Source organism: Panthera onca, chromosome A3 (genome assembly GCF_046562875.1).
Source record: "Panthera onca isolate mPanOnc1 chromosome A3, mPanOnc1 haplotype 2, whole genome shotgun sequence".
Taxonomy (NCBI): domain Eukaryota; kingdom Metazoa; phylum Chordata; class Mammalia; order Carnivora; family Felidae; genus Panthera; species Panthera onca.
Window position 1 is genome coordinate 53,569,163 of NC_138341.1, and position 19,379 is coordinate 53,588,541.

Below are 19,379 nucleotides of genomic sequence, written 5' to 3' on the forward strand. Positions count from 1 at the left end.
CTCTCTGCCTCCTCCGCTCATATGCACATGCACATGCAGTTTCTTTCTGTCTCTCAAAAATAAGTAAACATTAAAAAAAACAAAGTGTACAATTAAATGCTTTTAAAGTGTACAATTAAATGCTTTTTAGTATAGCCACAAGGTTGTAAAACCACTGCCACTATCCATTTCCAGAACATTTTCATCATCCACAAAAGAAACCGTTTACCCATTAGCAGTCACCCTCCATTCCTTCCTCTTCTCATCCCCTGAACTACTAAGTTATATTCTGTCTCCATGGATTTGTTTATTCTAAATATTTCTTATAAATGGAGTATCAGGCGGCCTTTTGTTTCTGGCTTCTTTTGTTTAGCATATTGTTTTCAAGGCTCATCCAAATTGTAGCATTTATTAATACTTTATTCCTTTTTGTGGATGACTAATACTCCACTCTAAGGATATGTCACATTTTATTTATCCATTCCTTAGATTATGGACATTTGCGTTGTTTCCACTTTTTGGCTATTGTGAATGCTAGTGTGAACATTTGTGTGCAAGTTTTTGTATGGACAGGTGTTTTCAATTCTCCTGGGTATATATACCTTGGAGTGGAATTGCTAGGCCATGTTTTAACTCTATGTTTAACTTTTTGAGAAACTGCCATATTGTTTTCCACAGCAGCTGCAACATTTTACAGTCCTAACAGCAACTTGCAAAGCTTCCAATTTCTCTGTATCCTAGCCAACATTTGTTATTGTCCATTTTTTAAAATTCTAATCATGTGTGTGTGTGAAGTACTATCTCAAATGGTTTTGGTTTGCATTTTCCTAAAAAGTAATGATGTTGAGTTTAGTGGCCATTTGTATATGTCCTTGGGAGAAATGTCTATTCAAATCCTTTGCCCATTTAAAAATTAAGTTATTTGTCTTTTTACCATTGAGTTGTAGATTCTGGATACTAGACTCTAATCAAATATATGACTGCAAATATTTTCTACGTTCTAAATGAGGTAGTGGTTATATTGGTATACACAAGTACTAAAACACACTGAACATTTAAAAAGATTTAAACTGTACATTAAAAACTGTACATTTAAAAACTAAGGGTAGGGACACCTGGGTGGCTCAGTCAGTTAAGCGTCCAACTCTTAATTTTGGCTCAGGTCATGATCTCATGGTTCCTGAGTTCAAGCCCCTGCATCGGGCTCTGCGCTGACAGCATGGAGCCTGCCTGGGATTCTCTCTCTCCTTCTGTCTCTCTGCCCCTCCCAGGCTTGCGCATGCATGCTCTCTCTCTCTCAAAATAAATAAATAAAAAACTTAAAAAAAAAATAGTAAGTGTAATGTGGGGTGCCTGTGTGGCTCAGTTGGTTGAGCATTTGACTCTTGATTTCAGCTCAGGTCATGATCCCAGGGTCGTGGGATTGAGCCCCATGTTGGGCTTTGTGCCAAGCATAGAGCCTGCTGAAGATTCTCCTTTCTCTCTCTTCTTCTGCTCCTCTCCCCCACTCCTCCTGCGTACTCTCTCTCTCTCAAAAAAAAAAAAATACACACACACACACACACACACACACACACACACATACACGTATACATAAAATAAATTTAAAAATAAAAAAAATAAGTGTAATGTAAATTATGCCATCATACTGAGGGCTCTAAAAAAAGAAATAAGTCATAATGTATAGTTAGAATTTTACATAGCACTTTAATTTAAAGGGTATTCTGGGGAGAAAAGCTGATTGGCTTGAGTAGCAGGCCTGGGGTAGGTGGAATTAAGCAACATGACTTCAGGGTCCTTGAAGAAAAACTAAGGTTTTAGTCAGATGCATGGAGTGAAAGAGAAAACAACTGTAATAGAAAGATGCAGCTGCTGGAAATTTCAGGAAGCTGGAAGGCCCGGACATCAGGTATTACTGGTCCAACCCAAAGGAAGAGTCCTTGACTCATCAAATAATTTTGGCCAGTGCTCTGTAAACTCAGACCTTTGTTGCCCCTATTTATGACACAGGGATAATGATCAAAAGCCACCTGTCTGTGTCAGTGAACCAGGCCCGACAGCATGGATGCCAGGATGGGCTTTGTGAATGTGGGATGAAAGGCGCTGGGTAAGAACAAAGGAGCTCTGGTAGGTGTCTCCCAAGTACCAGCCTCAGCTTTTGGCACTGAAGCCTCTCACCACGTCCTGGCCAGCCCTGAGGGCATGACCAGGCAAAGAAGGCAACTTCACAAAACAGATGGAATTTTTTAATGGACGTGTTTATATTTGTGTGAATTTGAGAATATTCATCTTGTGGCTGCCTCTGTCACCCTCAGGGCCTCCGCATCTGCTACCAGCCGAGCATCCAAACTAATGGAGGCCCCTACTCCACGGCCTCTACCACACGACACTGCTTTATTGTCTATCAGGCACTTACCTTGTTTCTTTATTTTTTACGTGTTTATTATCTGTTTTGTCTTTGCCAGAGTGTAACCCTGGGGGAGCAGAGATCTGACCGTACTTTTCTCAGCACAGTGCCTGGCAAGTAGTAGGCACGCAGTCAATAGCTGAATGAATGATGCAAAAACATTTTCTTTAAATCTCCAACTCAGGCCCCTCTTTTGATATACCAATTGGACAATTCCCCCTAAATGTCTCACAGATGCTTCAACCTCGAAATGACCGAAGTGCAATTCTTTTTGTGCCTGCCCTTCCCTCTAGCCAATGGCTAAGCCAAGACCTTGGGAGCCATTTTCCACCAGGACCTCTCACCTGGATTCCTGTAGCAGACTCCTGCTGAAACTGCCTCCTGTTGTGTTCTCCCTCAGATTCATCTCCCGAGTGACCTGAAACCCAAGTTTGATCATGTCACACCACGGCTTAAAACTCTTCGGCAGATCCTGATCGACCCCATATACAGACCCCAAATTATCTTGGCAGGGCACAAAGATCTTTGCTGATGTGGCTATTGCCCACCTCTCTAGCCATTCCACACGTCTCAGCTTTAGCCATACTGAGCTGCTTGCAGTTCCAAGAGTAGCTGCTATTACATTCCTCAGCCTCTGCCTCTCCTCCGCTTTACCTTTCTGGTGAATCCCTTCTTTCTTGGGTCACTTCATCTATGAAAACTTGTTTGACCAGTATTTGTATTTCTCAAGACTCTTGATTTTGAGCGATAGAAACCCAACACAAACTAGCTTCTTTTAAAAGGGGATATATTAATTCATATAAGTAAGGACTGGATGGAGGCAGCCTCAGGAATGGCTGGATCCAGATACTCAAATGAAGCTGTTATCGCTCTCTCTGTCTCATCTACACACACACACACACACACACACACACACACACACACACACACATTTTGGCTTCTTGTTATGAGTTGACTTCATTCTCTCTTGTTAGGGGAAAATGTGGTCAAGGGAGATCCAGGCTTACATACACTTTGGTCACCCCAGGGGAGAATGAAGTCTTTTTTACCCCTGGTTTCAGCTTATAAAAATTATGGGAGAATCTAAGATTAGCTTAGCTGTAGACATGTACCCAGCTATTGACCTGTGGCTGGAGGGAAAACATTATGATTGGCCAGGACTTGGACTGTTCCTCTTGACGTGGGGAGGGAGAATGTGTATTCTTTTTGTTGTGGAGGCATTCTCCAATAAAAGAGAGTACTGTTATCAGGAAAACAGAATAGACCACTGATGTCTACCTATAATCTCACCTTCTCACCCTTCCCTCTTTCTCCTTTCTTGTTCCCATTGTCCTCTGTGCAGAGGCAGAGGAATCAATGGGAGACAAAACAGATTTCTGAGTCAGACATAGATTCAATTATTAGCTTTACAGTAACTATGTGACCTTGAGAAAAGTTTTAATCCTCTTTGTGCCTTTACTTTCTCATCTATACAGTATTTTAGGATAGTTGTGGGGATTAAAGACAGCAAAGGCAAAGTGACTGGTACACAACAGGTACCAATATTATTAATACTTGTAACACTTAATTGTCTGTATTTGCCCGTCTCCTCCTTCTAGCCCAAGAATTACTTTAGGCAGGGCCTTGTTTTAGGTACAATAAAACTCAATTATATTAGCAGGGCTCAAATATGTCATAGACTTGTGTGTCAGCTTGCTAGGGCTGCTATAAGTACCAGAGACTATGTGGTTTGAGCACCAGAAATTTATTTTTTACAGATCTGGAGGCTAGAAGTCTGGGATCAAGACGTCGATGGGGTTGGTTTCATCTGAAGACTTTCTCTTTGGCTTGTAGATGGTTGCCTTCTCTCTATGTCTTCACATGGTCTTCCCTCCATGTGTGTTATGTGCTATCTCCAAACACAGTCATACTCAGAGGTACTGGAGGTCATGTGAATTTTGCGGGGACACAATTCAGCCCATTAGAATTCACTTCTGCCCAAGACATTACTGAAAAGGCATGTATGATAAGGCAAGTTTTGAGGATAAGGGAGCCATTTAGTTCTATCCTTCTCAATCTTGGCTTTATAATAACGATTCATTTTTATGTAGTCTTCTTTTTTTGATTCTCCAAAGCACCTTCACATCTATTACTTGATTTTACTGTGTTATCCCAGAAGGCTTTCTTTCTTTCTTTCTTTCTTTCTTTCTTTCTTTCTTTCTTTCTTTTCCTTCCTTCCTTCCTTCCTTCCTTCCTTCCTTCCTTCCTTTGTTTCTTTCTTCCTTTCTGAATTATATTTCCTGAACAGAATTGACCAGGGATCCAAAGACACAGGGTTAACAAAAAATGGTAAGCAGGGGGCGCTGTGAACAAGCCCTGGGAAATCCAAGGGCTGTAGTTTTGAACTTAGACCTGGAGCAGGCACAGCATCATACCAATGGCCTGACTATTGGTTGGGCTCAAGCTGAACCATGGTTGTCCTCTCAGGACATCTCATCACAAATTATGTCCCAGCCCTGGGACTTTACCCAGTGTAAACATTCTCCCATGCATATGAGCTGAGCAGACAACACAGGATGTTCAGTGGGAACCCAGCCAGCCTTTCAACCCTGCCTGAGTCTCAGGAAATAAAATACTAATATTTGATAAAGCCTGTGTCCACAGGGGTGGCAGTGGGTCGGGCGGGGGGGGTGGACACACTATGGACAGCAGACTGGCACTGGAGGAGGCTTGAGTGTTGTGACAGGTCTCAGTCACATGCCCTCACTTCAGCCCCAGTGTCCAGTCTTCTTAAATTGTTTTTATGTTTATTTATTTTTGAAAGAGAGAAAGAGAGACAAATAATGAGTGGGGGAGGGACAGAAAGAGGGAGACACAGAATCTGAAGCAGGCTTCAGGCTCTGAGCTATCAGCACAGAGCCCGACGTGGGGCCTGAACTCATGCACTGCGAGATCATGACCTGAGCCAAAGTTGGATGCCCAACTGACTGAGCCACTCGGGCACCCCCACAGTGTCCAGTCTTTTTATGCTTCCTCCTGCTTTGATTCTCAGGAATATGTGCTTATATTGTACAGACTTGTTTATACCTGAATCCTGGGGTGGGTGCCTTGGGTTCCACAGCATCCTTCCTTCCTCCTGGAAACAGAATAGTCCCCTCCTTTGGAGAAAGTCTATGGGATTCGAGTGGGGCTGACAATACAATGTTCTCACATATCCACCCTGACCCCAGCCTCAAAGCAGGAAAGAGCCAGGGCTTATAGGAAGGCAGACCTGAAGGAGAAGTCTCAAAAAGAGGGAGAAACATGCTCAGAATCTAGGCTCAGTTGTCTTTAAATTTGTTTTTAAATTTTTTTTAAGTTTCTTTATTTATGAGAGATAGAGACAACATGAGCAGGGGAGGGGCAGAGAGAGGGGGAGACACAGAATCTGAAGCAGGCTCCAGGTTCTGAGCTGTCAATACAGAGCCCGACTCAAGGGTCGAACTCACAAATCATGAGATCATGACCTGAGCGGAAGTTGGACGCTTAACTGACTGAGCCACCCAGGCGCCCCAGGCTCAGGTGTCTTTAAAAATTTGGAGAGGGGCGCCTGGGTGGCGCAGTCGGTTAAGCGTCCGACTTCAGCCAGGTCACGATCTCGCGGTCCGTGAGTTCGAGCCCCGCGTCAGGCTCTGGGCTGATGGCTCGGAGCCTGGAGCCTGTTTCCGATTCTGTGTCTCCCTCTCTCTCTGCCCCTCCCCCGTTCATGCTCTGTCTCTCTCTGTCCCAAAAATAAATAAAAAAAAAAAAAAAAAAAAAAAAAAATTTGGAGAGATGTCACTCACCAGACACTGCTGTCCCACTAGGACTTCATTTGGGACAGAGATGAGGACTGAAGACTATTTATACCCCCCTTTTTTAGTGGAAGACAGAGCAGTGGAAAGTAAAAGTTTTTTTGAAGTGGGGTCTTTTGTCTCTTTCTCCTATTCAAGGCAAGCAGCCAGGCTCTTGTGTTCCTTCATCAGGTGCAGTTGTGCTGTTAAAGTAGAAAGCAAAAGCTGCTAAAACACATTTTTTTTTAAAAATTTATTTGGGGTGGGGGTGTTGTGTATAAAGGCTAAACTCCTCAAAGTCCTAAACTCATTAAAGAGTTAGATGCCTCAGGGGAAGGGGAGACACAGGCGATGCCTTCAGGGAAGAAGTGACAACAGTGGAGAATTGGCTGTAAGTCAGGGCTCCGCCCTTGTCCCAAAGCTTGTTGGCTAAACATTTACCTGCAAACCAAAGCAAGAGTGACCTTTTCCCAATCTTCTTCAGGTAAATGGCTCCTTCTTTGGGGAGAATGAGTGACAGGGGTGGGAGAGATCACTAACAGTGCTTCTCTCCTAAAAAGCAGACTGGAAGGTTCCTCATGGAAACAAATGAGATGGAGATAGAGGGTGTCCTACCACTGTCCTTCCTTCCTTTCTTTTTCCTTTTTACCTCACACATACTGGAAATGTTAGAAAAGAATAGAAGGCAGCAGGGTATGGCAGTTGAGAGGACGGCTTTGGAGTCAGACAGAATTTGGGTTCGCAACCTAGATCTCACACTCTCCATGTGATGTTGCATAAAGTGGAGGAGAGTTAGAATGAGAAATACCATGATATGCTCTGTTCATCACTTCTCTCAGAGAATCTTGTCAGGTCCCAAGGAGCCCGTCCTGCCCACACCTTCTCGGAGCCACTGTGTTGAATGGTGGTAGTTGTCCACAGAAATGTGGATAGATCCAGGTGATAGCCTGACAATTCATGCAGAACTCAGGCCTCAAAAGCCCAAGAAGTTCTCTTGTCTGCCTCTTCCAGGCACATCCAAAAACAAAATGCCAAAGTGGAGATCCTGCCCCTAATGTCTTTGGTTCTTCTTAATGAGGGAGTTGGTAGATCCCATGGCTTTTCTGAATTTTAATTTCCTCATCCATAGGATGGAAATAAAAATACAGCCTCGTTGCCTTTTGTGGATACAAATTAAGAGGCCCAGAACCTTTTAACCATTGCAAATTTGTTACTGAGGTTTTCTAGAGTTTCCCAGTTGGATTAAATTAGGATCATGACTGGTGTGGTTGCTTTTCCTTGGCTGAAAGAAAAATACCACCATTAACCTTTAATTATTCACCACAAATCCAAAGGAAAAGTCCTTGGCCCAGATCCTAATGGAACTGTTAAAGCTATTTTCCTACTCAGAGTTTAAACAGTTGGTAAGCTGGTTTAAATAACCTGGTACTTTTTTTCTATTGATTTTCTCCACAGAATGTGAAGGACCAAAAGTGAACCCTCCCTACCAATGCATGTTAGGGCAGGTGCCAAACTTCTTTACCTTTTTGTTTTCTTGATTTACTCTTTCTCTTTTTTAAATGTTTATTCATTTTTGAGAAAGAGAGAGAGAGAGCAAGCAGGGCGGGGCAGAGAGAGAGGGAGACACAGAAATTGAAGCAGGCTCCAGGCTCTGAGCAGTCAGCACAGAGCCTGACGCAGGGCTCAAACTCATGAACTGTGAGATCATGACCTGAGCTGAAGTTGGATGCTTAACTAACTGAGCCACCCAGGGGCCCGATTTACTCTTTCCTCCTACTGTTCTCATTTGGTAGTATTATTGCTGTGTGTGCGTGTGTGTGTGCGTGTGTGCATGGGCACACGTGTGTATGTGTGTACAGGAATGCTTATATGTGGTCTGTTTAGAGGGAGACAGACTTTAGAAGCACACAATGGTAACACATGTTGTGTAACACCCACCCCCCCAACCTCAGACACACACACCCCAGGTAAAGGAAAGACCAAGAGAATAAAGAAGGAAAAAATGAAAATAAACTGAGACGAAGATAGGCAACATGGAAAAGCCTATGTACAAAACCCAAGTTTTTCCTTTTCTCAATTTCATGCTGTCTTTTTTCCTTTTTTACTGAATTCGGGATTTTTTCCCCTTCTCATTTCTATACGTCTCTTTTCTCTCTCTGTGCCCTCATTAACTCAACCTCATTAACACTTCCAAAACCAGAAGTCATTATCCTGACACCATCCGCTGCCCTCAAGTCCTACTTCTCTGTCTGAATTCCATCTGTTCTCAGGTTCCACTTTAGGTCAGCTGCCTAAGTTAAAAAAAAAAACCCAAAAAACCAAAAAACTCAGAATCATTCCTTATTTTTAAAATCTGCTTTATCAAGATGTAATTTACCTGTAACAAAACCTCGCCCATTTTAAGTGTTCAGCTTAACTCATTTTCCAGAAATGTATGTAGTCATATAACCATCAGTATAATTAAGACATAAAATATTTCCATCAGTCCAGAAAGTTTTCTTTCTATCACCACAGTTTTGCCTTTCCTAGAATGTCATATAAATGGAATTAAGTGGTAGGTAGTCTTTTGTGTCTGGCTTCTTTTCTCAGCATGTTGCTTTTGAGCTTTGTCTATGTTGTTGCACATATTGGTAACTCATTCATTTTTATTGCTGAGAAACATTGCACTGTTCAGAAACATCACAGTTGTTTGTTTATCCATTCACCTGTTGATGGACATTTGCATTGTTTTCAGTTTGGGGTTATTGTGAATTAACAGCAATGAGTATTCACATATAGGTCTTTCATGGACATATATTTTCACTTCTCTTGGGAGTAGAATTTTTGTTTCATTTCTAGGAAAGAATTGCTGGGTTGGATGGTAAGTGTAGTTTAACTTTATAAAACATGAATAAAGTGTTTTTCAAAGGGAGTCCATTATTTTCATTCCCACCAGCAATGTATGAAACTTCCAGTTGCTCCTTATCATTGTCAACACTTTATATGATCAGTTTTTAAAATTTTACCATTTTGTGGGGTGTAGTATTACCCCATTGTCCTTTTAATTTATATTTTCCAGATGACTCGTGTTGTTGAGCATATTTTCACGTGCTCATTTGTCTTAAGTATAACTTCTTTGGTAAATTGTCCAGATTCTTTGCTCACTTAAACATTGGGTTGTTTGTTTTCTTATTATTGATTTTGTTAAGAGTTCTTTACATATTCTGTATATAAGTCCTTTATCAGGTACATATTTTGCCTATGAAAGTAACCTGAAATACAGAGTCATGAACAAGTTTTTCCCATCAATGTTATTTACAATCATGATGAAATTGGAAGCAAGTTACAATCTAATAAAATGAAGCCTGTCTGCTTCCTTATGATTCAAAGAAATATTTTACAGTCATTTAATGATATTAAAATTGTAAAGATTTGAAAACTTGCTTTTGATATAATTTTAAGCAGAAAATAAAATTACATATAATATCAGCCATGCATTTGAAAAGCCTAGAAGTATGTGCTGAAATAATAAGAATGATAGTCTTATTTTCTATATTTTTCAAGATTTATACAGGAAGCATGCCTTAGTTAAAAAAGGAAAAGCATCTCAGGTTGCCTGGGTGGCTCAGCTGGTTAAGTGTCTGACTCTTGATCTCAGCTCAGGTCTTGATCTCAGGATTATGAGTTCAAGCCCTGTGTTGGGCTCTACACTAGTCATGAAGCTTACTAAAATAAAATAAAATAAAATAAGATTAAATTAAATTAAATTAAATTAAAAGGAAAAGCATTTCATAAAGTACATGGTTAAAGGAGTGGTTCACACTTCCTTTACAAGCTCATCTGAATTTTGGCATGATTTGTGACACCATTAGTACCAAGTGAGTTTGTTAATTGCTTCACAGACTGCCCAAGAGCTTTGAACTGTAATTCCAGCTCTGTCCTTGAACTCTAGGCAGTTCTCTTTCCCATCTAAAATGGGATTCAGGGGGCGCCTGGGTGGCTCAGTCGGTTAAGCGTCCGACTTCGGCTCAGGTCACGATCTCGTGGTCCGTGAGTTCGAGCCCCGCGTCGGGCTCTGGGCTGATGGCTCAGAGCCTGAAGCCTGCTTCCGATTCTGTGTCTCCCTCTCTCTCTGACCCTCCCCTGTTCATGCTCTGTCTCTCTCTGTCTCAAAAATAAATAAACTTAAAAAAAAATTTTTTTTTAAATGGGATTCAGGGGGTACCCGGGTGGCTCAGTCGGTTAAGCTTCTGACTTTGGCTCGTGGGTTCAAGCGCTGTTTCGGGCTCCGTGCTGACAGCTCAGAGCCTGGAGCCCGCTTCGGATTCTGTGTCTCCCTCTCTCTCTCTGCCCCTCCCTTGCTCGCACTCTGTCTCTCTCTCTCTCTCTCCCTCTCTCAAAATAAATAAACATTAAAAAAAAATTAAAATGGGATTCAGAACTGTGAAGTATCTAGCAAGGTTGCCTTGTAGCTTTCTGAGGAACTGCTTCCCAAGTATGTGCTCTAAAATATGCAAAACTTCCCGAGGTTATGTTCAATGACTTGGGAAGACCTTGAGCAGTCAGACATGACTTTTTTTTTAATATTTAGAAGAGAGAAAATCTGTGTTTGTCAATAGAGAACAAGACCAAAGAGATGCGGACCCAGAGAGCTGTAGGGAACACAGTATAGGCAAAAAGAAAAGCTTGGGTTGAAAAAGATATTGGAGCTAAGAAAAGGACAGACAGGAGGGGAAAGAGGAAATGGAGGAAAGAATGGAGAATGGAAGCAAAGAGGTCTCTGCACTGAGAAAGTTCAGACTCTGAATCAGAACTTTGTAGATACATTTTACACCTGTGAAGTCTTAGCCTGTAAATAATTTGTAACTTTTTACTCATTTTCATTTCTCCTTCCGAAGTTGTTATCTTATGAAGCCTGGAAAGAAAGTACATTTACTACTGGGTTTATTGAGAAGAAGGAACTCAGATGTCAGAAGAAGGCAATTTCCTAAGGTAATATGTCTTGAGGTCAATGAATCAGCTCATAGCAGAGATATTTTTGAACCTGGTCAGTTACTTTACCTAAGGCAGGCACAGTATATATGTTTGCTGATGAGTCACCCATGAAAACAAGAAATGATATTTAAATGATTATTCAGAAGATCTAGTAGAGGTTTATTTTATTTTTTTTTAAATTTGTTAGCCAATAAAATCTAACCAAGATTTTTTTTTGTTTGAAGCTTGATATGATGGAAATGCAAGGGGCCAAAAATAACCCACACGATTGTGAAGAACAAAGTATAGGAGGGCTTCCTCTACTGGATATTTATATGTACTATAAATAATTTTGGCACAAGGATGGACAAACTGACCAGTGGAATAGAATATAAATCTGGAAAGAGATCCATGTATATGTGGATATTTTAATTATGACAAAAGAGGCATTGCAAAAAAAAAAAAAAAAAAAAAAAAAAGGCACTGCAAAGCAGTGAAGAAAAGATAACTTTCAATAAAAGGTGCTGTGACAATTGGATACTTATGAGGGGAATCTTGACCCTTACCTTACACCATACATAAAAATTCATTCTAGACGTATCATAGACATAAATGCAAAAGGCAAATAGAGCTTCTAGAGGGCTATATAAAACAAAAGCTTCATGACTTCAAAGTAGAGAAAGATTACTTAATAAGTACTAGCCATAAAGAAAAAGATTGATACATTTGAATACATTAAAAATTTAAACCTCATTAAAGATAAGAAAAAACTTTTTTTTTTTTTTTTTAATTTTTTTTTCAACGGTTTTTATTTATTTTTGGGACAGAGAGAGACAGAGCATGAACGGGGGAGGGGCAGAGAGAGAGGGAGACACAGAATCGGAATCAGGCTCCAGGCTCTGAGCCATCAGCCCAGAGTCTGACGCGGGGCTCGAACTCACGGACCGCGAGATCGTGACCTGGCTGAAGTCGGACGCCTAACCGACTGCGCCACCCAGGCGCCCCAGAAAAAACTTTTTAAATAGGACACAAAAGAACTAATAATAAAGAAAAAGGTGGATAAATTTGGCATTTATTTAACATTATAAACAATATAAATTTAACATTAATATTAAGAACTATTCATTAAAAGATATGGAATATGGATAAGATATTTGTAACACTTACAACTTACAAAGAGCTCAAGTATGGAATATTTAAAGAAATTCTACAAACCAATAAGAAACTGACAGCCAACCCAAAAGAAAAATGGGTAAAAGACTTGAACAGACATTTTTTTAGGAGAAAAAAAGGATAGCTAATGGATAACAGACATATGAAAAGATACTTAACATCACTAATAATCAGGGCAATGTAAATAATATAACAAGACACCAGGAATGGCTAAAATTAAAAGACCAGCTCTACCACAACTGAAGTTGTGAACAAGGAATACTTTTATCTGCTGCTACAGGAGTGTAAGTTAGTATGATACTTTAGAAAATTCTTGATAGTATCTAATAAAATTGAAGTTACATATAACTTACAAATACTGATATCATTGATAGGAAATATACCCAACAAAATATGCATACATGTTCTCTATAAGACATATACAAGAATGATCATAGCATCTCTGTTTGTAATCATCTCAAACTGGAAACTGCCTCAAAGTCCATCAACAGAAGAATGAATAAACAAAGAGCATGTATATTCATATAATACAATGCTATTAAGCAAAGTAAAAACAACAGCTATACATAACCTGTGTGAGTCTTAAAAATATATTCTTGAATAAAAGAGACCAGATCAACAAGAATATATATTGCATCATTCTATTTATATAAAGTTAAATACAGGCAAAAAAAAAAAAAAAAATACTGTTTAGGGTTCCACACTTAGAAGATGAAACTATACAGAAAAGCAAGAAAATAGCTATCACAAAAGTTAAGGTTATAATTATCTTTGAAAAGAAAAGAAATACTGATTGGGAGCAATGACTTTGGGGATTTTTGGAGTATTGGCAATTTTGGAACTCTTGATCTGGGTATTGCTTTGTGAAATGTCAGCAAGTTGTTTCATAGACTTTACTGTTTGTGTATCAGACGGGCCCTAGAAGATAGAGAAAATTTTGAGTAAACCAATAACCATAGAAGATGGTAGCCAAAGATCTACTTCCTAAAATGAACCATATCTTGTGGCTCTATGTTTAGATTCTTTTTTTTTTAATGTTTATTTATTTATTTTTGAGAGAGAGAGAGAGAGAGAGAGAGAGAGAGAGAGAGAGAGAGAGAATCCCAAGCATTGAGCAGAGCCCAATATGGGGGCTCAATGTCATGAACCATGAGGTCATGACCTAAGCCAAGATTAAGAGTCAGACGCTTAACCAACTGAGCCACCCAGACATCCCCGTTTATATTCTAACAAACTTTTGGGGCACCTGGGTGGCTCAGTCGGTTGAGCATCCGACTTCAGCTCAGGTCATGATCTCATAGTTTGTGAGTTTGAGCCCCGCGTCAGGCTCTGTGCTGACAGCTCAGAGCCTGGAGCCTGCTTCCAATTCTGTGTCTCCCTCTCTCTCTGTCCCTCTCCCCCTCACGCTCTGTCTCTTTCTCTCAAAAATAAATACACGTTAAAAAAAATTTTATATTCTAACAAACTTTCGAGGAACAAATGTTTCCTATCTTATACAACTGTTCCTGTGCTGGCATCATCTTATAACAGAACTAAATAAGAAAATCAGAAGAAATTAAAAATACAAGTTAAGCTCACTTGTAAAAAGATCCCAGCATTCTAAATAAAGTACACTTGACCCTTGAACAACATCAGTTTGAACTGCGTGGGTCCACGAATACAGGGATTTTTTTCAATAAATATATGTAAAGTACTGTAAATGTATTTTCTCTTCCTTATGATATTCTTAATAACATTTTCTTTTCTCTGGCTTACTTTATTGAAGGAATACAACATGTAATACATATAGCAGTCACAATATGTCTCAATAGACTGTTTATGTTATTAGTGAGGCTTCCAGTTAACAGTAGGCTATTAGTAGTAAGTTTTTTGAGAGTCAAAAATTATACACAGATTTTCAACTGCACAGGGGTTAGCACCCCTAATTCTCTTGTTGTCCAAGTCAAAACTTGCAATTCATTAAAAGAATAATAATTATGAGCACATAAGATTAATCCTAGGAATGAGGGGCACCTGGGTGGCTTAGTCGGTTGAGCATCCAACTCTTGGTTTTGGCTTAGGTCATGATCCCAGGGTCATGGGATTGATTGTGCCCTACATCAGGCTCTCTGCTGAGCATGGAGACTGCTTCAGATCCTCTCTCTGTCCCTCTACCCCTCTCCCCCATGCCCTCTCTCCCTCTCTAAAAAAAACATATGAAAATGGTAATAATAGAAAGATTTATCCCAGGAATGAAAAGGTGTTTCAACACCAGAATGCCTAGAATGCAATCCACTGGAAAAGCAAAATAAAAGAAGAAGATGATATGATCACCACTCAGTAGACAACACAGAAGTACAGATCCATACCACACATAAATGGATTATTATTCCCATTTATGAGATATTATTCACCCATGAAAAAGAATGATGGAACAACCCTGAAAACATTATGCTAAGTGAAAGAAGACGAAACCACAAATTATATGGTTCTATTTATATGAAGTGTCCAGAATAGGCAGATCCACTGAAACAAAAGTTTTCTACCCCAGTTGTAACAGAAAAACACACCTCAAGCAAGTGTCATTCCAGAAGTGCAAGTCTGGCTCATTACTGGGATTTATTTTAATGTGCCACTGAATTAATAGATCAAAGGAGAAAAACAATACAATCATCTCAGTAAATACTGAAAAGCCACTTAGCAGAATGGAACATCCATTCCTGATTAAACAAACAACCCCAAATCAAAACAAAACCCAGAAAGTCTTGGTATCTTAGGAATAGCCAGATTTTTTTTTCCATCATAAAAATCTGGCATCATACTTTAATTCCCATGAAAGTAAGGAAGAAGATATCATACCTTAATAGTGTTCTGAAGATCCTAACCAACATAATTCAGTAAGGAAATAATTTAAGAGGTAAAGTACTTCTTAAAGTAAGAAAGATGTATTATTTGAAATGATACAAAAGAATAACTAGAAATCTGAAGAGAATAGGCCAAAGAAATACTAGAAAGTTGTGGGAAATTGCAAGAATGGCTACACTATTTTGCAGCTCTTCTCAGAAGTGGAGTTTATTTCTCCACACATTGAATCCGAGCTGGACCATTGACTTTCTTTAGGATAATGGAACATTGGTAAACATGATGCAAGCAGAAACTTGCAAAGTTATTATGCAATGGAACTTGCCCTCTTTAACCATTGTAAGGAACTTCAAAACCACCATTCTGTGAATTGAGCCTACTGCTAGCCTGCTGGGTGGTGAGAGACATATGGCTAAGTCACCCCACAGGCCCAGCGGACACAGAACCAACTACTAAACACATAAATGAGTAAGGCCATCCTGGACTAGCTATATTAGCTAAGGTGTCAATTGACTGAAGAGAGAAACCAAGCTGGCCTAGACCAGAAGAACAACAGTTGACTCACAGAGTTGAGAGAAGTAACAGATGCTTGTTATCTGAAGCTACTAAACTTTGGGGTGGTTTGTTATGCAGCAAAAGCTAACTGGAACAGAAATTATATAAATGTTTATTTTTTTAATTTTTAAATTTTTTAAAATGTTTATTTTTTATTTTTATTATTATTTTTTAAATGTTTATTCACTTTTTGAGAGACAGAGACAGAGTGTGAGCAGAGCAGGGGCAGAGAGAGAAGGAGACACAGAATCTGAAACAGGCTCCAGGCTCTGAGCTGTTAGCACAGAGCTGGATGCAGGACTCGAACTCCCGAACCGTGAGATCATGACCTGAGCCGAAGTCAGATGCTTAACCGACTGAGACACCCAGGTGTCCCGATTTAAGAATTTATTAAAGTGGTTGGTTTCTTTTTGTACAATTAATACACAGAATTGATACACTCTTAGAAAATACAATGGAAGAAAAGATCTCATTTACAATAGCAATACTACCACCAATTTATCTGAAAATAAACTTAACCAGAAATAGGGAGGACCTAAATAAAGAAAATATAATATCTCTATTATAGGATATTATTTCTTGATAAATTAATCTATAAACTCAGTGTGGTCTCAATCAAAAAAAATTTAAACATTAAAAGAAGATACCGAGTTTATCTGTAGAAATAAACAGGAAAATCTGAACAGAAAGATATTGGCAAGAAGGTGGTCAGATTAGATACTTAAATGCATTTTATTTATTTTTTATTCTTTAAAAATTTTTTTTTAACGTTTATTTATTTTTGAGACAGAGAGAGACAGAGCGTGAACAGGGGAGGGTCAGAGAGAGAGGGAGACACAGAATCCAAAACAGGCTCCAGGCTCTGAGCTGTCAGCACAGAGCCCGACGCGGGGCTCGAACTCACGGACCGTGAGATCATGACCTGAGCCGAAGTCAGACGCTTAACCGACCAAGCCACCCAGGCGCCCCACTTAAATGCATTTTAAAGATACTAGATTAAAAAATTTGGTTCTAGAAAAAATTTAGATAGATCAATGGAATAACATAGAGAGTCCAGAAATAGACTGAAATACACATGAGATTTTAGTAGATGATAGATGACATTTCCAAATCACGGGAGAAAAGATGGATTATTTAAAACAGTGTTGGGACTATTTAGGGGAAAAAATTAAGCTGTATAACCCCACTCATTTCATCAAAGCAAATTCCCAAAGGAAAGTAATAAAATGTTAAAACGAAACTAACAAAGGTACCGGCAATAAAGAAGCCAGATAGAAAAGGCCACATATTGTATGATTCCATTTATAGGCAATGTCCTGAAAATCCATAGAGAAAGTAGATTACTGATTTGCCAGGGGCTGGGGGGACAGGGAAATGGGGAATAACTGCTTAATGTATATGAGGTTTCTTTGGGGGTAAAGAAAAAGCTGTAAAATTAGTGGCAATGCTTGCACAACTTTGGAAACACCAAAAACCACCGCATCATACACTTTTATTTTATTTATTTATTAAAAAAATTGTTAATGTTTATTTGTTTTTGAGAGAGAGACAGAGCACGAACGGGGGAGGAGCAGAGAGAGAGGGAGACACAGAATCCGAAACAGGCTCCAGGCTCTGAGCTGTCAGCACAGAGCCCAATGCGGGGCTCAAACTCACAAACTGTGAGATCATGACCTGAGCTGAAGCCGGACACTCAACCGACTGAGCCACCCAGGTGTCCCTATTTATTTATTAAAAAAAATTTTTTTTTAATCTTTATTTTTGAGAGAGACATATGGAGTGCAAGCAAGGGAGGGGCAGAGAGAGAGGGAGACACAGAATCCGAAGCAGGCTCCAGGCTCAGAGCTGTCAGCACAGAGACTAACGCAGGGCTGGAACTCAGGAACTGCAAGATCATGACCTGAGCTGAAATCGGACACTTAACTGATGGAGCCACCGGGGCGCCCCTGCACTGTACACTTTTAAACGGCAAATTTAATAGTATGTCAATTCTATTTCAATAAAACTTACATTTAGAGAAGATAAAGAAGAAGAAGAAAGAACCCAGAGACTGGAGAGTCCACAGGGGACTCTGACCCCAGGTGTTAGGTCAGGGACACTGGAGCTGGGTCTGGGAACAGATGTTATAATGTTATGTTTTCAAGAAGCAGATGTTACAATTTATAGGTGAGCCCGGGAGAAAAGGGATTAACCTCTCTTGGCTCTGATGATTCCATGACTCTGCCTTTTTCCAAGAACTGAGGACTCTGCATGTCCTGGATAATCATTTTAAACTTACTATATTGTTTTTGGGTTGAGGGGTGACCAGTGGCTCAGTCGGTTAAGTGTCCCACTCTTGATTTCGGCTCAGGTCATAATCTCACAGCTCGTGGGATCGAGCCCCATGTTGGGCTCTGTGCTGTTAGCACAGAGCTTGGGACTCTCCTCTTTCTGCTCCTCCCCCACTTGCGTGCACGCTCTCTCAGAATAAATAAATGAACTTTAAAAAAATGCTAGAAGACAAAATGGGTGAATTCGTTTATAATCTTTTCATAAAGACATTTCTAAGCCAAAACCCACAAGTCAAATGAAAAATGACTGATGCGTTTGCATAGAAATCAGCAGTTTTTATGTTAAAAAGACACATATTTGTGCTAATACTATAATTGCTTTACAAAAGGTTTTATCTTTACAGATGTATACTGAAATACTTGTGGATGAAATGAGATGATATCTGAGATCTGCTTCAGAAAAATTTGGGGTTATGTTTATAGCAGCACTCTCAACAATAGCCAAATTATGGAAAGAGCCTAAATGTCCATCAACTGATGAATGGATAAAGAAATTGTGGTTTATATACACAATGGAATACTACGTGGCAATGAGAAAAAATGAAATATGGCCTTTTGTAGCAACGTGGATGGAACTGGAGAGTGTGATGCTAAGTGAAATAAGCCATACAGAGAAAGACAGATACCATATGGTTTCACTCTTATGTGGATCCTGAGAAACGTAACAGAAACCCATGGGGGAGGGGAAGGAAAAAAAAAAAAAGAGGTTAGAGTGGGAGAGAGCCGAAGCATAAGAGACTGTTAAAAACTGAGAACAAACTGAGGGTTGATGGGGGGTGGGAGATGGGTATTGAGGAGGGCACCTTTTGGGATGAGCACTGGGTGTTGTATGGAAACCAATTTGACAATAAGTTTCATATATTAAAAAAAAAAAGAATAATTTGGGGTTGAAGCTTGGTAATTAGTACACGAGGTACTCTTCTACCTGCTTTTTTACGTTTGATTTTTTCCATAATAAAAAGTAAAAAAATAAATGGCAAGAAAAAAAATCTATGTACAAATTTAAAAGATGAACTAGAAACAAATATTTGCAGCATAAGCTATTAAAAGGGCTAATTCCTTAATTTATAAAGAGCTCATAAAATCACTAAGATGACCCAAAAGAAAAAAAGTGGGTGAAAATATCAACAGGCAGAACAATGAAAAGGAAACAAAATAGCCAATAAACTTGAGAAAAGATGATCAATCTCACTCAAACATGCAAAGGAAAACAGTAACGAGATGCCACTTCCCACCTAGCAAGCTGGCAAACATGAAGAGTTTTGATAAAAAGCAGTATTGGTATAGGAGGGAGATAGTTGGACCTACACACTATGGTGGGAGTGTAGGTTGGCACCACCTATTAAAAAG

The 19,379-nt window shown here is 39.6% G+C and overlaps 1 protein-coding gene across 2 annotated transcripts in view; it reads right to left on the reverse strand.

The window, feature by feature from the left end:
* ANXA4 (annexin A4) overlaps nt 1-19,379 on the reverse strand; it is a 161,599-nt gene that overhangs the window by 91,701 nt on the left and 50,519 nt on the right. For both annotated transcript variants that reach the window (XM_060659364.3, XM_078444581.2), the window contains exon 2: nt 2,731-2,804. The gene's annotated coding sequence lies outside the window, so the exon portion shown is untranslated. The remainder of the gene's footprint in view (nt 1-2,730; nt 2,805-19,379) is intronic.